Raw genomic sequence first — 12,059 nt, 5'->3', positions numbered from 1 at the left:
ATGGAAAAGAAAGATTTGATTAGGATTCGGCAAAAACATGCAAAAGTAAGAGTTGAAACGAGAAAATTGAATGATGAAGGAATTAAAGAAATGAAACGAAGAGAGCGTAATAGGCTTTACTATGAGAAATTGAAACAGCGAACATAATTCACAATAAGTAACTATTTTGAAGTAACTCTTTGTTCGAAGACAAGAATTTCTAATAAGTAACTCTACGAAAGCCTCAAAACCTTGCGGCTGTTACTCACTGTGGGCGGGGGCAGTAGAATAACACCCACGGTATCCCCTAACTGTCGTAAGAGGCGACTAAAAGGGGCTCCAGGGGCTCTCAACTTTGGAGCGAGGGTTGGAGTCTACGGAGCCCTTAGCTGAGTCCTGGTATTGCTTCCACTTAGTTGTACCAGGCTCTTCAATTTCATCTATCCTATCCGACCTCCCTTGGTCAACTCTCTTTCTTTACCGACCCGACGGTATTACGTATGGAGGCCTAGGGAGTCTCATTTTCACGCCCTTCCCTTTCTTTGGCCGATACCTTCATTTTCCAAAGTGTGGAATCCCTTCCATTTTTTCTCTCCGATTAGTATTATATAGAGGATGGTTGCCCAGTTGTACTACCTCTTAAAACAATAATCACCATCCGAGGCCGTTACAATAGCGACAGCCAACCGCCAACATTTTTTAGATTCTTTCTTGCCTTAAAATACATTTTTAGTGTGAAGAGATCAGTCAACAACTTCAGATAATGTGAAAAGTTTGTAAGATGAAGCATTCGCTAACAATTGTGAAACTATCTTGCGTTCTAAGGCTATGTGATGGATTTCAAAGAGATTTCACTCGAGGTTATGCCAACGCAATATTGTAATATCACTGTAGGAGAACATCGTTCTCTGTTCTCTGTTCATGCTACCTCTAGTATCCCGTGATTGGACAGTAACTTGAACAGATGTATGTTTTCCGTATCCATAGCATCGAATTTCAGTAGCAAGTTATTTAACAAACAGATCCCGACTACAAGCAGCAGTACAACTACCTGTGGTACCACAGCGGAAGGAGAGGGAAGTTCAGTTGTGCGGGGGCACGTGTCTCTCTGGAAGTATTAGGTGCCACCCCCCCCCCCACCACTGCCCCCCACCACCCACACACCCACACACACACACACACACACACACACACACACACACACACACACACACACACACACACACACACACACACATTCTTTCCTCTATAAAATCGCGGCGTGTTGTAACGGCACGGTTAGCACGCGCGAAAGAACGACGCGTGAAAAAAAAAGTCTTCTCCCGTACACAGTAAATAGATCACTACTGAATTTAGCACGTGATATCACAGCGCGTTCCGTGTCCGAGGGGAAGACGTGACTGTATGGACGAAAACTGTCATGTGGTATGTCATCTAGACTGGCATGTTGTCATGTACAAATTTTCAACGTGACTAAGTCGATCGTCTGGCGACTGTAGTATTCTGTACAAGTAGAATGGAAACAAGCGTGCTGACTAACGATACGGATGAGAGGAAAAGAAAAATATGTATCGTTGCCTGTGCCGCAATCGGAAATTTCGAGGGACTTTCAATCAGAATGTCATCAATCAATCATCAATAAATCAATCGATTAGAGCGGTTGCCAGGTGGCAGATCCCCTATCAATTGTTTATCAAGCTTTCCCTTAAACATTTTCAACGAACTTTGAAATTTATCGAACATTTCCCTTGATAATTTATTCTAATCCTTCTCCTTGTCCTATAAATGAATATTTGCCCCAGTCTGTCCTCTTGAATCATAAATTTATCATATTATGATCTCTCCCACTTTTAAAACCTCCACTCAAGCTTATTCTTCTACTTACGTCATTCTACGCCCACTCACCACTGAAGGTTCCAAACGTACCACATAGTCAAGCATCTCGTCTCCTTACTCCCAAGTCTTCCCAGCTCAAAGTTTGTAACATTTCGGTAACACTACTCCTTTGTCGGAAATCACCCAGAACAATTCGTGCTGCTTTGCTTTGAATGTTTTCCATTTCTCGTATCAAGTAGTCCTGGTGAGGGTTCCATACACTGGAGCCATACTCTAACTGCGGTCTTGCCAGAGACTTATGCGCCCTCTCTTGTACATCCTTACTACAACCTTTAAATACTCTCATAACCAAGTGCAGAGATCTGTAACCTTCCTTAACTACTTCTCTAATATGATTACCCCAATGAAGATCATTCCTTATATTAACCACTAGGTACTCACATTGTTCTCCATGAGGTACTTTCACCCCATCAACACAATAATTAAATCTGAGAGGACTTTTCCTCTTGTGAAACCAATACTGTCTGAAGAATTTCATGCCCTCGAGTAAACAGTGATAGATAGAAATACCACAAGTTTGGTACATACTAGTCTTCAATAGAAGAACCACTTTTCTTAAACGTCTCGCATTTTTAAGCTCTTTCCTTAAAGAGCCTCTCATTTACTGGATTTTCTTGGAAACCAAGTCACGATCAGCCTTTTTAAAATTCAACCACAGCATCATATGCCGTATTCTTTAGATTTCTGTTCACATATTCCTTCGATTTCACCGTCCGCAAAGCCGGATGAGACCAAAAATCTCAATAAATTCAGCGAAAAATGGCCTGTTAAGCATGACGAATGTCGGCCAGTCTTCAACTTTATAGCACACGTTAACATAAACAACACTTAGCAAGTAGTGTGGCTACTTAGTGTCCGCACTCGCAGCACGCGCCATTCCAGGGGATTGTGCGTCCTTTCTTTGCGCGGGGCGATGCCCACAAATAGACACAATTTTCCGCGTGATTTGAGACAAGCCGCAATTTAACAGAAGAAACAATGTGTTAACATTGTCTGCATGTTAACTGCTAGACATGTCATAACTTAATATTATTACATCTTTTGTTTCTTTTTTAAATTAGTATAGGAATATTATATTTGTTGGACCTACCGCCACTTTTGATAAACATTCATCTTATTTTAGCCTCCCAATGGGACATTTTATATTGAATCGATTTTACTCGCAAGCTCAGGGACGTTTGGAAAGAAGTAAGCGAAAACAACTTTATCCTCAAAGGTAAGGTAACTGTGTATTCTGCCCGAAGGCAGGTCCGAACCTTCGCAGAGGTGTGCCTGAGCCGGAGTTTACGTACGGTAGCGTGGCCAGTTCCTTTCTGCTCCTCCATTCCCTTACCCTCCACCAACAGCGCGTGGCGACCCATCCAAATCTTGATCACGCCCAATGTTGCTTAACTTCGGAGATCTCACGGGATCCGGTGTTTCAACACGGCTACGGCCGTTGGCTATCATCGAAAGCATAGTGAAAATATTCAATATTTGAAGGAGTGAGAGTACCAAAATTATGGTAGGAGGGAGTCATTTACCTTGGTACAGGATGGCCGGAAACGACACGAACCGGATATATGAGCGTTAGAGGGATGTTTATACTGATAAATATTTGACAAAAAATACGTCGATATCTCGCGCTGTTGTCATTTTAGCAGCTGCTGATCGCTGCGCGGGCGAATTCAAATGGGCTCTACGAGGGTGTTTATAAATCTGCACTTGGCTTGGTCGGGCTTGAGAGTCACGCCGAGAAACACACCGCGGGTTTCATCTAATGCCACCGTAGCGTGATTGCTATGGGCCGAGCATATCAGCAAGGAGGTCCCTGTTCAAGTCCCACCCCTGGAGAAGTTTATTTCTTCTACTGGCGCTTTCAATCCGTTCACCTTGGTTTCTTTGAGAGAAGAATTCTGAGACTTGTCTTTGGGCCACCAGAACAAAACGGGTATGACGAAGAACAGAGTGACGATCGGGAATTAGAAGGGTACAGACAACAAAAAGTACATGGGTCCTGGGGATATAGCGGGTGGGGGATACATCAAAACTGAAAAAGAAAAAAGCCAACACGTGTTAAATTTCTGATGCTCTCTGAGCGAATTTCAACAGAGAAGTCTTTCAATAAATGAAACTATATGTTATATAAAGGAGAACTGCAACTCAACGTTCAAGGAACTTAATTTGTAGCTGCAGCATCTTTAGTGACCAAGGCCCACGATAACGACTAATGCGACGTCACTGACGGTACACTTTCTATTTCAGCCACTGCCGTCTCGATCCTCCTATACTGCCTGCTCTATGCGAGGCTTTTTGCGAATAAGCTGCGATAAGAAATCTCCGCTAGATGGCAGGCATAGACGCACGAGGTTTTTAACTCATTATCATGACGACAGCCTACAAAACATTATGCAGTATAGTCATATGGTCACTGAAACTCGTAAATTACAGTAATTTTAATCATAATATTAAATATCGGTAATGTTACCTGTATGAAGTCGTAGTTAACCTCTTCATATCACAATTTAAAGACTTTTCTGGATGAAAGCTTTGAGTAATGCACCGGACGGCTAATATTTTGTGTTCTTGCCAACGCAATATCAATTAATAGAGGTCTTACGAACTTGGTTATGATAATATCGCTAACAGTTTGCTGATATTCTTTGATCTGGCACTGTAACAGAACACATACTGAAAGGGAAGAAGTAGCAAGTACTCGCGTTTCGCTCGTAAGTGTGAAGGAATTCCGACCGTAGCGCACAGCAGATTCAACAAACTCCTGCAGATACTTCATCAGAGCAACAAAACAAGGTTTTGGGTATTGAAGTCCTCCTCTGTCCTGTTCCATTAGTGGTGTCGAAGCTCTGGGCAATAAGACGTTGCTGACGCACTCTCTTCAACAACACGAACCGAGTACCCGCAAATTAGGATTTGATTTTCTGTTTCTGGATTGATTGGGACATTATCATTCGGATATTTGAGGCTGTCCAAAATGTCTAAACATGAAGATGTTTGTTTTGTGATTATCACAAGTAATCCACTATCCTCCACGGATTGATCATCCTCTGAAATAAGGTGTAGAGGTGTAAAGACTGCAGATGCGAAAGTAATCTGAGGATATCCAACTACTTCCTTTATTAGGTTTTTCCCTAGATATAGCCGACAGTCACTTTTCATTTAATTCCCTTCTAGACGACATTTCATAGGATCGTATCTCTTCTGGCTGTGACCCACCTTGCCGAAGTTTGCAAAATGGTAGACAGCAGTTGAATAATTATATTCGGGGCGAAAATTTGAAGTTTCACTTCTACGAAAAACTGTAATTTACACAAACAAGAGAAAACAAGTACACTTTTTAAAAGATCTATAAGCACAACATGATTAATTCATTCCACAATTCGATACAAAATATCACCTGTACAAACGGAAGTGAACAGGCAACTTTACTAAGCTTTTCCTACTCATAGATGCATCAATAACACAATGCTATACCCACATTGAGCGAACATTGTGCGTCAATGACTGGACTCTTACGGCGACTTAAAGAAATACTGATATTCACGCCTTCCTGTTTTAAACTAGTGGCATAGAGCAGGCAGTATAAGAGGATCGAGACGGCGGTGATTTCAACACACACTATTTATACAAATCCACAGCCGCAGCATCTTTGGCGAGCAAGGCCTACGGTGACTAATGTGACTTCACTGACGGTACACCATTTCAATACACTATTTATACAAATCCACAGCCACCCATTTTGTCACGTTACGTTACACACAAACCGATGACGCCCAGTCATAAGACATAGGCCTATTCATGTCCAAACTCATTTAGTATTTGACTACACAGTAACAGACACTAGACTGAACTACAGACACATTAACTGAGTGAGACTGTCAGATTGACGATTCCGCGCGGCAAGCGGGTGAATCATACCTCAGTGTCCCAGAGATTAATTGAAATATAGCCTTGCTATCCTTCCTCACAGTACATGCTACACCTTGCCATGTGACTCTTCATCTACTATGGCGCTATTGACGTCCGATACGGGGGAGGAGCTTACGGTCAGCTGTTTCCAATATGGCGGCGAGATAGTGACGGGAAGTAAACAGGACAGTGATCGGGTGTGCGTCTGTAGGATTTATTAAGTGTTCAAAATGTCTTTGGTGTCGTATGCGCAACTGTTGAGAGTTGTCGGAGATTTCACGCGTCCGTTAGTGGAAGGGGAAGAAATATTCAAGCGTAATTACTTGATATGTGTAGGTAAAAAGTTTGAAACAGAAGATGAAACTGGTTGTGTTTACAATCATCCCACATCGATTCAAAACCCTACAAAGTTAATGTTGTCTTGAACAAGGGGGTGGAAATGTGAAGTGCAACTGTACATGTAAAGCGGGTTTGTCTGAGAAATGTTACCGTTGACACGCTAATTCACCTTAACAGTTAAGCTACTGTAATTTTCCACTATTAGTGGTTATGGAGTGATTTCTTGTTGATTTGGTCCATGCCAAAGCCTTAGCCAGGTGACGGGGGAGTTACCTGTTTTGTAAACTGTAATCTTGGGGAAGAAAGAAAATAATAATTCTACTAAGTAAATGTTGTAAAGCAAATAAATCCTAGGCTTTATACAGGCTTGTGTTGGAACAGCCCACATAAACTTAAATGTTCTTCCATTTTTACCATCAGCACAAAAGTTAGAACTTAGAACCGACAATAATAAGTATAACAATTATAACTACCTACAGTATATGCAGAGCAAAGTTGGAAAATTATAATTTAAGGGTACTATAACCTCTAAAGTCACAGCTGTTTGGGGTTGAAGAATACTTGGTTTGTCAAATTCTACCAAATAATTAGGTTATGGCTTCTAATTTATGATGACCGGGCGAGTTGGCCGTGCGGTTAGGAACCTGCAGCTGTGAGCTCGCATCCGGGAGATAGTGGGTTCAAACCCCACTGTCGGCAGCCCTGAAGATGGTATTCCGTGGTTTCCCATTTTCACACCAGGCAAATGCTGGGGCTGTACCTTAATGAAGGCCACGGCCGCTTCCTTCCCATTCCTAGACCTTTCCTGTCCCATCGTCGCCATAAGACCTATCTGTGTCGGTGTGACGTAAAGCAAATAGCAAGAAAAGCTAATTTATGATGGCAAAATACTACATATTTTCTTTCGTTGATAGAAGTATTTTATAGGGAATTTAAATGCAGTGCTTAATTACTACCAGTTAAAGATATTACTCACATGTAGACAGTTAATTTACTGTCCGCTGTTACACATATGAAGAAGTTTACAAAGAGCGGATTACATTCTATGTGAGGCACAGAAGTATTAGGCTACAAGTTTATCAGTATTTTTGATGTAGCTAAATCTTTGTGAATACAAATTACAGACAATAACTATCAATGAGTACAATAAACAGTACCGGTACCTACGCTGTGGAAAGAAGTCGTCTTCACGAGAATGCAGACTGCACACTGTCATGTATCGCGTAACGCGTTTTCCAACTGACAGCGCGGAAACCCATCTTTCTCTCTGAACTTTTTGTACAGGAAAGTAGTGAAGAGATTTCGCATCAGTTTTATACGATTTGCAACCGTATACAGAGCAGTACCTCCTCAAATTTGACAATTTTCTTTCTGTTTCCATCACGACGTCAATGCTTCGCCATGTAAATAAACCTCACCAGTCACTATATTGCAGCTTCAACATTCTACCGCGTGGCTGCGCCATCCAACTTTTCTGACGTCAATACAAATCAGTTAGCCGCGACGAACGATATTTTGTGCGTATTTCCACTAAGTATCTTTTTTAATAATTTAAGAAATTAAATGTGAGAATTAGGTGATTTTTTAATATAATTCCTAGTTTCAGATGACTAAAATGGAATTAAAATGTGTTTTTCTCCACAAAGTGTGGGGAGCGAATGTTGCCACCCATCCCCACCCCCATCTAATCACCGCCATTCATGGAGAAGATACAACTATGAGCTGAACAGGCTGTTTAATGAACCATATATTGTTCAGCTGATTACGATCAAGAGGCTGGACACGGAACTACGTACCAGTGACAATAGGATAATCAAGATATTGAGCACTTTACTAGATGTCGAGAAGTTGGAAGACCAACGCTGAGATGGGAGGAATATGCGCCTCAGGACACACTGACAAGACTGTTCTGGGTAAGATCAAGGTCCATAAAGGCTTATCGCGCCTATGATGATGATATACAGAACGTAAACTTTATAAATAATGTTAATTTGTGCGATATTTCTTTTACAATTAAGATAAGAGTTTGATCAATCTCTCTGTGTTCGAGTACTACAGCATCACTACTTACCTCCTCTATATAAACAATTTCTAACTTTATTCATAAATATATGGCGTGTGATACATATAAAAATTGTACTATCGATACTTATGTTCGGTGTATAACAAAAGATACTCAAGCCAAAGAATTTTTATAAGCACTCAGAATCAGCTAGCATTTTCAGTAAAGAAATTATTATTATTATTATTATTATTTTTTTTTTGCTAGGGGCTTTACGTCGCACCGACACAGATAGGTCTTATGGCGACGATGGGATAGGAAAGGCCTAGGAGTTGGAAGGAAGCGGCCGTGGCCTTAATTAAGGTACAGCCCCAGCATTTGCCTGGTGTGAAAATGGGAAACCACGGAAAACCATCTTCAGGGCTGCCGATAGTGGGATTCGAACCTACTATCTCCCGGATGCAAGCTCACAGCCACGCGCCTCTACGCGCACGGCCAACTCGCCCGGTAAGAAATTATTAAACATCATGTATAGAAATTATGCTATTCTTCCGGTGACATTAAATGCCACCGTAATCCCGTTCAGTAAGGAAGTGAAGAACCTAGGTACGACCCTGACTGAAACTCTTGACTGGTCTGCACATGTAAGAAATACATGTAGAAAGATGTACGCGACGTTACACCCTCTAAAACGACATAAGGACATTTTGCTACAAGACGTAAAGATAAAACTACTCCAAACTTTGATACTACCAATACTTGACTACTGCGACATTGTCCTCATTGATGCAACCCGTGAGCAAACTATGAAACTTCAACGAGCATTGAACTCTGGTCTTCGATTTGTTTTTAACTTGAGTTACGATGCTCACATAACCCCTAGCTACACATTTCTTTCCTGGCTGAAACCCGAGAGGCGACGGAAATTCCATGTACTTACGTTGATATATCGAACTCAGAAGGGAAATCTACCCAAATACATCTCTTCAAAATTCCATTTATTATCCTCATTCCATAATTGTAACACTAGATCTGGCACTTCCCTCGCTATTCACGTCAACCACTCATCAATATATAACAGATCCTTCGTTGTGGCTGGGTCACGACTTTGGAATTCACTCCCAGCTGCTGTCAGGAACTCAGACTCAATGTCGAAATTTAAGACTGCATGTGGAGATTACCTGTTGAATACCGCTGATTGTCTCGTGTGTATGATAGGGTGTGTGATTGTGATTTTTATTATTATTATTATAGTGTAATGTACATAATTTTAGATTCTTACTCATGTACATAGATCACTTTTATGGCCATACTTATATTTCCATTTACTTTATTACTTATTGTGTTCTCTTTTTGCATTGCTTATTTTTTTCAATTTGTATCTTACTTTTTCATTATGACTTTGTCTCTCATTATCTATACGCTCCAAATTTTATTCTATTTTGTTTGTTGAACTCTGCTTTCTTTCTTCATTATATATTATCCAAATCTGTAATTTTTAGCTTATCTTTGATTTTATGACAGAATAGTACATTTCTTCTATATATGTATTTTCTGTAGATTAATTATGTGGTTAAGTGTAAGAGAGGGCCACGAGCCCTAACTTCGCCACTGCTAAAGTCAATAAATAAATAATAAATAAACAAATATCATTGTGTAACTGGACTTTCTTTGGATTATGTTTAAAAGTCTACTTTGATAATTTTAATAATAATAATGACCACTTTGTGCAGAGTTGCCAGAAATATATTTTAAATAGGGAAATTCTCTATTGATTTTTTTGCACAAATTAAAGAAACTGACATCTCTCTGGTATACGAAATTCCTCATCCGTAACACACTTGAAATAAAATATGGTTGCTTGTGTTCTGAAAGATACTAAATTTTATACAAATTAAGTTAATATATAATCTTACCAAAATGTGTTATTTTTAAAAATGTAATCACAGGTAAATCATCCGTACCCGGTGGGCGTAATTTAGGTTAGAGATTCAACATAGCGCGTCTCAGAGGACGTCGCAAGTAATAAACATGGGTTGCCAACGTCGGAGAATTGAGAGGAGAAAAGACAATTGGTCTGGATAGGCCAGAATATTGGTTCGGACAAGACTACTAGTCTGGGGGTAAGCATACGGGGTAATTTGGTGCCTCTAGGCCTCCAAACCAATTCGTCTGTAATCATGTAGCATATAGAGCACACTCGCATCCCGCACACGCCAAGACAATTTCCAAATTTGCGGCTCTCTTACTTTTACAGAATGTGGCAGCCTTGCACCTGGACAGGATGCGAGCTCTATCGAGGAAAATACGTAACCTGGCCGGCCAATAGGAACACAGCAAATGGTCGCATTCAGCTGATGTAAACAGTCTCTGTTTTAATTCCTCTATACATTTAAGAATACTTCTAGGGGAGGGTTGGTGAATCCGTGGTAAGCATAAAGGAAGGATCTCTCCTCTACACTACTTAAAGTATTGCTGCACATGTGTTTATATGGTTTTTCCTAAATATGCCCGCCGGTTACAGAAGCGACACCAAATCACGTATCTTCACATCATTGATGTCATCATGTCCAACAATGAACTGCCTTGTCATATGCCCCAGTAAATTTGTAAATATATTTCTTATATGCTTTTGTTCATGTCATATGGTAAATGACACAACGATCTTAAGTGGTATTAAGACGAGCGAGCACAAGCCAGTCACACACATTCCCCCATTTCCTTAAATATACAGTACACGTAATGATCTCTTCCTTTGTAGTGAAGGATGACCAATACCACGATCAGAATTTCGTTTTCCTGAATGTTTTGAGTACATGAATATGGTTAAACAAAACCGACTGACTGGCAAAAACCTAAAATTACACAGCAACCAACTCTTCTAAAGGTGCGTCTACACCAAGATGTTTTCGTTAACTTTGTTAATAAACATTGTTAATGAACAATGTTCATGAACATTTCTGTCTGTTAATAAACAAAATAGCGTGTTCATTAACTTTTCGAGCATGTTGATAAACAAAATTTCTTTAACTTTTGTGAATGAAACTTTTCATTAACATTTCGTGTTTTCGTTAACATTTCGGTTCGCACATGCGCGCAAAGACGCAATTAGAACACGCAAATTCGTAGCGCGGAATACAATTCTTTTATTAATTTTTCTAAATAGACTGTCGAATCGCAAGCAACTGATATACACCATACAAATACATAAGTGAAGTGTAGGAGTATTTCTCTTACACTCTTACATGATCCTTGGTAGGAATCACCAGTCGCTAGGAATCTTCAAGTTATACTTAGTCTAACATTAATGCAGATGGCATTCCGACAAATTTGTATCATTTCTTGCAATTTCAGACTCAATTACTGTCAACAAGAACTGAAAGTCTTGTGGGGACATTCTCAGAAAGTTTTGAAAGCCTGCTGCATCATGAATTGAAAGTTCTGACATAGCCCTAAGTGTCCTCTCCAAACTTAATTTTAAACGCTTTTCCAATATTTTTCTTTGCCACACTTTGCGTCTCCATTTTTCTCTAATTGCACTCATTAAAATAGTGAAAGCTGCAGCTGTATTTTCTTCTTCCTGACCCTATCCATTGTAACCTCACAAACAGATATTTTGGTGTGGATACAATGTTAAAGAAGTTTGTTAACAAAAGTTTATTTGGTGTAGACACAATGTTAAAAAGGTTTGTTAACAAAAATTTATTAACATCTTGAGAAATGTTTTCGTTAACATTGTTCATTAACTTTGTTTCGTTAACATTGTTTATTAACTTTGGTGTGGACTAACCATAACAAACGAATGTTCTAATTTCAGCTCTCTCGTCGACTCATCGCACTATCGATTAACGTGCGTGCGATCTATTACTCGAAACTAGTCCTGGAAATTATGTTACAGAATAAATTATTAGAAGGAAGTAACTATAGGCTAATTATG

General features: G+C 39.9%; 1 protein-coding gene across 1 annotated transcript in view; it reads right to left on the bottom strand.

Annotated features, from left to right (window-relative positions):
* Window positions 1–12,059, bottom strand: part of LOC136885238 (adenylyl cyclase 78C) — a 1,041,122-nt gene that overhangs the window by 528,618 nt on the left and 500,445 nt on the right. The gene's annotated exons all lie outside the window — the stretch shown is intronic.

This window comes from Anabrus simplex, chromosome 14 (genome assembly GCF_040414725.1).
Source record: "Anabrus simplex isolate iqAnaSimp1 chromosome 14, ASM4041472v1, whole genome shotgun sequence".
In the NCBI taxonomy this organism is placed as follows: Eukaryota; Metazoa; Arthropoda; class Insecta; order Orthoptera; family Tettigoniidae; genus Anabrus; species Anabrus simplex.
The sequence above is the reverse complement of the archived record's forward strand: the minus strand, read 5'-3'. Positions and strand labels throughout refer to the sequence as shown.